Below are 8,236 nucleotides of genomic sequence, written 5' to 3'. Positions count from 1 at the left end.
TTACCTTGAGTTGGTAACTAGAGTTATGTGATACAGTGCTTATATGCTATATATGTGTTATGTGTTGCGCTGCATTATTCTATGTGATTTTTGTTGTGCATGTTTACAAAGTTAGAACCTGAGGGTTCACAGAGTTTGGGTGCACAGACCCACAAAGTTATAGCCTCGAGTGGCTAATATGTGTTATATGTCGTATTTTGGGGAACTCACTAAGCTTTGTGCTTACAGTGTTTGTTGTTATTGTTTCAGGTACTAGTGACGACCGTGGGAAGGCACCGACTTGAACAGTACACACACACGGGATTTTATGTTATGAGATCTTGGGATTTTTGTATGACATGAATTGAATTTCAAACATGGGTGTTTTTACGAATATTAAATGAATTATGTTTTTATAAAATGCGAAAAATTGTTTTGAAATTTACGGTGTTACAAGTTGGTATCAGAGCCTTGGTTTGAGGGATTCGGGTACACCTTCGGGAGTATTTGAACTCAAACTGAGGATTTGGAAAATAATTTCAAAAGAGAACCAAATTTTCTAAAAGAAGTAAAAGATTTTTAGAGAAACTCATAGTAGAAACGTGTGTACGATCAGTCAGCGCCCGAACGGTGATTTCCCAAAATACCCTTATATTATATGTTTATGAGATTGATTTGACGTATTCTCTTGCTAGAGTAGGCTAGGTATTCCAATTAGGACTAGAGTGCCCTGATTTGTGATGCCTTAGCCTAGGGAGAGGTGAGCTGCTATGAGATGCTTGAGTGTGAATAGGTAACAGCGATGAGCTTATGAGAGATCTGTTAGAGAGTGATAGAGTACTTGGAAATTGGGATCCGAAGAGGAGGATTTGGGGTGTATACTGAAACGGTGCGGACAGTATTATTGGGCCCGTACTATTCAAAGCACCGGGGCGGTGTACAGTTCAAGTTAGAACCATCGGAATGCCAAGGATCAAGAAGGGAAGAGTTGTCGAGTGTGAGTATGCTCGAATGGATTCTAATTTATTGTATGTTGTATTTCAGAGGTAGATCATGGTGAGGACACGTCTTATGCCAAAGAGCAGTGGGGCTAGTGATGAGGAGATCCGCCAGATCATCCACAAGGAGGTGGGTGCGGCCATCAGGGCAGCGATACCAGAGATGTTCGGGTCTATTAAGACCACGCTGATTGAGACTTTCGACGAGCGATATGCTGCTCTTTCTAAGGCTGCTGTTGCGGCAGCGACAGCAGCTATTGCTGATGCGAGGCCGCAGGATGGTGATGCGTTGCTGTTCCGAGAGTTCAGCAACACGAAACCGCCAGAGTTTGACGGGACCCAGGACCTAGTGGCGGCTATGAGGTGGATTTCAGACATAGAGCGGTGTTTCTTCACTTGCTCATCACCTGAGCATTTGAGAGTCCGGTTCACGCTGAATCAGCTTCGCTTGGGAGCGAAGGACTGGTGGAAGTTTGTGACAGCACACTTTTCGACTGCTGAGCTTGCGGCAGTGACCTGGGAGAGGTTCACTACCATGTTCCGAGATGAGTACATTCCCCAGGTGGAGAGGGAGCGTTTGGCCCAGGAGTTTCTGATCCTCAAGCAGGGTACTAAGTCTATTACGGTGATTACCAGGATGTTCCACAAGAGGGCGATGTTCTGCCCTGAGCACATGTCCACTAAGCAGGCACGCATGAGCCGATATTTGAGTATCTTGAGGCGAGACATTCGGAAGTTCATGGTGAACTCCTCGTACTGGACATTTGCCGAGCTTCAGGCAAATGCCCGGAAGAGGGAGATTGAGCTAGAGACTCAGGCCTGGGAGGAGGCGGAGTCTCAGGGGAGGATCGACGACCGGCACAGTCCCAACCGGCAGCCAAGCAGGTCAAACCCGTTGATCCCAAATCCCTGATCCAGAAGGGCTGCACTTGTGGAAAGTGCGGCAAGGGTCATGATGGAGTATGTAGAGTTGGATCTTGCTAAAAATGTGTCAAGGAAGGGCATATGGCCAACGATTGCCCCAAGGGGTTTGCAGTATGTTTTCACTGGAACCAGACCGGACACCAGAAGGCGGAGTGTCTGCAGTTGCAGGGATCAGCTCAGGGAGCACCTCAGGGATCTGCCCCTGTCGCCATCAGAGTTACCGAGAGTCGGCCAATGAAGGCCGAGGCGCCGAGGGCACGAGGGAGAGCCTTTCAGTTGATCGCGGAGGAGGTCCGCGCAGTGCCTGATGTCGTGGCTGGTATGTATTCTTTCGTGTATTTATTTTGATGATCGAGATATTATGCTTATATTATGTTATGCGTAGGTACTTTTCTTGTGAATTCTGTACCTGCCTTGGTGTTATTTGACTCGGGTGCGAGTCGGTATTTTGTATCTTTGGCTTTTAGTCAGCATATTAGTGTTAGTCGTGAGGCGCTGAGTCGGCCTCTGAGAGTTTCCATAGCTGACGAGAGGGTGATATATGCCACAGAGGTGATCTGTGGGTGCGTATTCGAGATATTCGGGGTTAAGTTCCCGATTGACTTGGTTCCTATTGCGATGGGTGATGTATGTGTCATTGTGGGCATGGACTAGTTGAGCAGATTCGGTGCGGCTATCGACTGTGAGCGACAGCTGGTGACCATACGAGACCCTAGTGGGGGAGTTCTTACGGTGTACTGCGAGGTACCCGTTCTGGATCAGCGTTTTGTTCGGCCGCTAGGGTGAGGCAGTGTCTACAGCAGGGTTGTAAGGGTTTTGTGGTGTACGTGATGGATACGCGGGTTGATTCCGAGAGTCCAAGGTCGGTGGAGGAGGTTCCGATAGTGCGTGAGTTCCCAGATGTCTTTCCAGAGGAGTTGCCGGGTGTGCCTCCCATGAGACAAGTGGAGTTCAGTATCGATTTGGTTCCGGGAGCTGCGCCTATTTCCAAGGTGCCTTATCACCTTGCAGCTTCAGGAGCTGTTGGGAAAGGGGTTTATTCGGCGGAGCAGCTCGCCGTGGGGAGCGCCTATCCTTTTTGTCAAGAAGAAGGATGGTTCACACTGGATGTGCATTGATTACCGGGAGTTGAACAAGCTGACGGTCAAGAACCGTTACCCGTTGCCGAGGATCGACGATTTGTTCGATCAGTTACAGGGAGCATCTTGGTTCTCCAAGATCGATTTGAGGTCTGGATACCATCAGGTGAGGGTGCGAGATGAGGACATTCAGAAGACAGCGTTCAGGACGCGTTATGGGCATTACGAGTTTGTGGTGATGCCTTTCGGGCTCACCAATTCCCTGGCAGTGTTCATGGATCTCATGAACCGAGTGTGCAGGCCGATGCTGGATCGGTCAGTGATTGTATTCATTGATGAAATCTTGGTATATTATAGATCTAGAGAGCAGCATGAGGAACATTTGAGGGAGATCCTCGGAGTTCTAAGATCGGAGAGGCTTTATGCCAAATTCTCCAAGTGTGATTTCTGGTTGCGAGAGGTCCAGTTCTTGGGACATCTCGTTAACCAGAAAGGGATATTGGTCGACCCCGCCAAAGTGGAGGCGGTGATGAGTTGGGAGGTACCGAGGTCACCCTCCGAGATCAGGAGTTTTCTAGGGTTGGTCGGTTATTATCGGAGATTTATCAAGGATTTCTCTAAGATTGCAGTGCCACTCACCAGATTGACCCGGAAGGGTGTCGCTTTTTCATGGGGCCCCGAGCACCAGGCCTCCTTTGAGACGCTTTGCCAAAGGTTATGCAAGGCCCCGGTGTTAGCCCTCCCGGAGGGAATAGAGGACTTTGTGGTATACTGTGATGCATCGATCTTGGGGATGGGAGCGGTGCTGATGCAGAAGGGGCATGTGATAGCATACGCATCAAGGCAGTTGAAACCACATGAGACGAGGTATCCCACCCATGACCTAGAGTTGGGGGAAGTGGTGTTCGCCCTTAAGATTTGGCGTCACTATCTATATGGGGTTCGGTGTACGATATACACGGACCATAAGAGCCTGAAATATTTGATGGATCAACCCAACCTAAATATGCGGCAGAGGAGGTGGTTGGATGTGGTTAAGGATTATGATTGTGAGATCCTGTACCATCCGGGTAAGGCTAATGTGGTAGCCGATGCCCTGAGTCGTAGGGCGGAGAACACCCCGTTGCGAGGGGTATGTTTGCGTTGACCGTGATGGCTCCGGTGTTGGACACCATTCATGGAGCACAGGCTGAGGCCCTGAGGTCGGAGAACCAAAAGAGGGAGCGAGTGGTAGGGTTGGTATCGGAGTTCGTTACCAATGGTCGGGGGCTTATGACATTTTAGGGGTGGATTTGGGTACCGTTTGTAAGAGGGACGCGTACCATTTTGATGAAAGAGGCTCATCGGTCGAAATTCTCGATCCATCCTAGGGACACTAAGATGTATTTGCATCTGAGGAGGGAGTATTGGTGGCTCTGTATGAAGAGGGATGTTGCGTGGTTTGTTGAAAGGTGCTTCACCTGTCGTAGGGTTAAGGCTGAGCACCAGAGACTGCATGGTAGGTTGCAGCAGTTGGAGGTTCCCGAATGGAAGTGGGAACATATTACAATGGATTTTATCACCAAATTGCCAAGGACTGCGAGGGGAGTCGATGCAATTTGGGTGATTGTGGACAGGTTGATGAAGAGCGCCCATTTCCTTGCTATTAGTGAGAGCTCCTCCGCAGAGAAGTTAGCAGAGATGTATGAGGGAAGTGGTATCTCGGAATGGGGTGCCAATCTCGATTGTCTCAGACCGGGATGTACGTTTCACTTCCAGATTCTGGATGAAGTTTCATGAGGAGCTGGGTACTAGGCTGCATTTTAGTACCGCATATCACCCCCAGACAGACGGACAAAGTGAGCAGATAATTCAGACGCTCGAGGATATGCTCCGGGCATGTGTGATGGATTTCGGGGGGAGTTGGGATACGTACTTGCCCTTGGCAGAGTTTTCTTACAACAACAGCCATCATTCGAGCATTGGTATGCCACCCTTTGATTTGTTATATGGGAGGAGGTGTCGGACCCCCATTTGCTGGGGATAAGTCGGACAACATGTTATGGGCAGTACTGAGATCGTACTTCAGACGACAGAGCAGATCCAGCAGGTTAGACAGAGGTTGTTGACCGCTCAGAGTCGTTAGAAGAGTTATGCGGATAGACGCCGGTCCGAGCTTGAGTTTCAGGTCGGCGACTTTGTACTCCTGAAGGTCTCTCCTTGGAAAGGAGTGATTCGATTCAGGAAGAGGGGCAAGTTGGGGCCCGATATATTGGTCCATTTCGAGTGGTCGCGAGGGTAGGCAGGGTAGCCTATCGTTTGGAATTGCCAGCGGAGTTAGGGCAGATTTACGACACTTTCCATGTGTCGCAATTGCGGAAGTGTATAGCCGATGAGTAGGCAGTGGTTCCATTAGAGGATACTCAGGTGGATGCGAGCCTGAATTATACTGAGAGACCAGTGGAAATCAGAGATCGGAAAATCAAGGTTCTGTGGAACAAGGAGGTACCCTTTGTTTTGGTTCAGCGGCAGCATCGGAAAGGGTCCGATATGACTTGGGAGCCGGAGCGCGAGATGCGCAAGCAGCATCCGGAGTCATTTGTAGAGCGAGACTTCGAGGGCGAAGTCTAGTTCTAGTGGGGGAGAATTGTAACAGCCCAGATTCCCAGGTATTATTCATTCTTATATTTTGGTATTTTGTGAGGGGACTCGTCAAGTTGGAACTCAAACTCGTCAAGTAGGATCGCGATTTTGCACGTGGATTCGTGTAACGCCCGCATATCCGGGCTAGTCAATTTTGAGGCAATAAGTGTCGAAAATGACTTTTCAACAAAAGATTATTTAGAATAAATAATCTTAACCAAGTTGTAGAATATTTCTCAAGGTTTCCATACATATAAAGAACACCGAAATCCGAGTTATAACGAAGAAGTTATGACCCGTCGAAGTTTCGTGACGGAACCGGCACGGCACCGGGAAGCATGAAAAGTGAATTTACGATAGAGAGAGATTTAGCCTTAGTGATCTAAACGAAAGTTGTAGAATATGTTAAACCGAGAAAATCCATAAAAAGAACGCCCAAATCTGACTTCATATGAAGAAGTTATGATTTTTCTAAGATTCGGCTTAGCAGTGTACAGCCCGAAACTCGAATTTTAGTTCAAGCGGTTTTTGGCTTATGCGACCTAAATGAGAGTTGAATATCTCATTAACAGGAACTCAACGGTAAAAAGACAGACGAAAATGGAGTCCGTATGAAGGAGTTATGAATTCTTCGCGGTCATTTAACAGTCTAAACACCTCCTACTGTTAAATTTGAGATAGTTCGAGAATTAGCCGACGGAGTCTAAATGAAAGTTGTAGATCTTGATTTTACCTAAGCGTGGATATAAAGAACGTCGATAACGGAGCTCGTATACGAAAGTTATGATTTTTCTAAGTTTGAAGGCTGATACGCAATAGGGGGTGACGTGGCACCACCAGAATTGGACACGTGGCACCACCAGAAGGTTGCCACATGCACCAACTCGGCGAGTAGGTCCTCCTACTCAGCGAGTAGGCCAGTCAGCACCCCTATAAATAGAGGTGACGGGTTCCCTCATTTCCTCACCCCTCAACCTTCTTCTTTCTCTCTCTATACTTTCTCTCTAAGCTCCCTAACCCCCCTAAAAGCCTAGGTAAACCCCCTAGCACCCGAAGGAAGCCCCGAGGCTCCCGGAGTCCCGAGAAAAAGGGTCTTTCGGCTTGGAAATGCTGCTCCAGCAAAGCTCGGTCTTTAGTATAGCTTATGTTTTAATATAGTAATGTTATTATGACCTTATAATAAGTATTTGGGCTATTATTATGAGTTATATTGAGTGTTATTTAACGCTTATATTATAATAATAATAATAATAATAATAATAATAATAATAATAATAATAGCTGGACTATTAATTAGTCGCGGTTATCGTTAGACTAAACCCTAGTGGTATTGATACTAGGTTTTATCAAATGAAATTGCTTTGAGAGTATCGGAGCGATGTCCGAGTGCTGAGTCACCACCTTTCAAGTGAGTGCATGGTCCCTTTCATCTTACACATAGATATGAAGTATTTTATTATAAATTACGTGCTATGTGTGCATATTGTCTGAATAATTGCTGTCTATGCTGGTGAAAGATTTCTATACATGTTTTGAATGATGTAAATTGTATAGAGTATTTTATATTTACAAAATATGTTGGGTAAAACATGGGTAGATGAATGATGAGGGATAAAAGCTGAAATAGAGGAACATTAGTAGCATGGGCCTAGTGCCCTAAAGGTATACATTGACAGCAGTGGACCTAGTACCCTATAGATGGCAGCTGCCCTATAGGTATACATTGACAGCAGTGGGCCTAGTGCCCTTTTTGTCTTCGCGGTCATTTAACAATCTAAACGCCTCCTACTGTTAAATTTGAAATCGGTCCATAATTCGCTGACGGAGTCTAAACGAAAGTTGTAGATCTTGATTTTACCTACGCGTGGATATAAATAACGTCGAAAACGAAGCTCGTATGCGAAAGTTATGATTTTTCTAAGTTTGAAGGCTGATACTCGATAGCGGGTGATGTGGCACCACCAGAATTGGACACATGGCACCACCAGAAGGTTGCCAGGTCCTCCTACTCGGCGAGTAGGCCAGTCAGCACCCCTATAAATAGAGGTGACGGGTTCCCTCATTTCCTCACCCCTCAACCTTCTTCTTTCTCTCTCTATACTCTCTCTCTCTCTCTCTCTAAGCTCCCTAACCCCCTAAAAGCCTAGGTAAAGCCCCTAGCACCCGAAGGAAGCCTCGAGGCTCCTAGAGTCCCGAGAAAAAGGGTCTTTCAGCTCGGAAACGCTGCTCCAGCGAAGCCCGATTTTCGAGAAAACCCGCTGTAAGTGAGCCACGCCTAACCTATCTTTAGTATAGTTTATGTTTTAATATAGTAATGTTATTACGACCTTATTATAAGTATTTGGGCTATTATTATGAGTTATATTGAGTGTTATTTAACGCTTATATAATAATAATAATAATAATATCTGGACTATTAATTAGTCGCGGTTATCGTTAGACTAAACCCTAGTGGTATTGATACTAGGTTTTATCAAAGGAAATTGTTTTGAGAGTATCGAAGCACTGTCCGAGTGCTGAGTCACCACCTTTCAAGTGAGTGCATAGTCCCTTTCATGTTACACATAGATATGAAGCATTTTATTTTAAATTACGTGCTATGTGTGCATATTGTCTGAATACTTGTTGTCTATG

Source organism: Lactuca saligna, chromosome 2, assembly GCF_052625555.1.
Source record: "Lactuca saligna cultivar CGN05327 chromosome 2, ASM5262555v1, whole genome shotgun sequence".
Taxonomy (NCBI): domain Eukaryota; kingdom Viridiplantae; phylum Streptophyta; class Magnoliopsida; order Asterales; family Asteraceae; genus Lactuca; species Lactuca saligna.
This window is presented reverse-complemented; position numbering follows the sequence as displayed.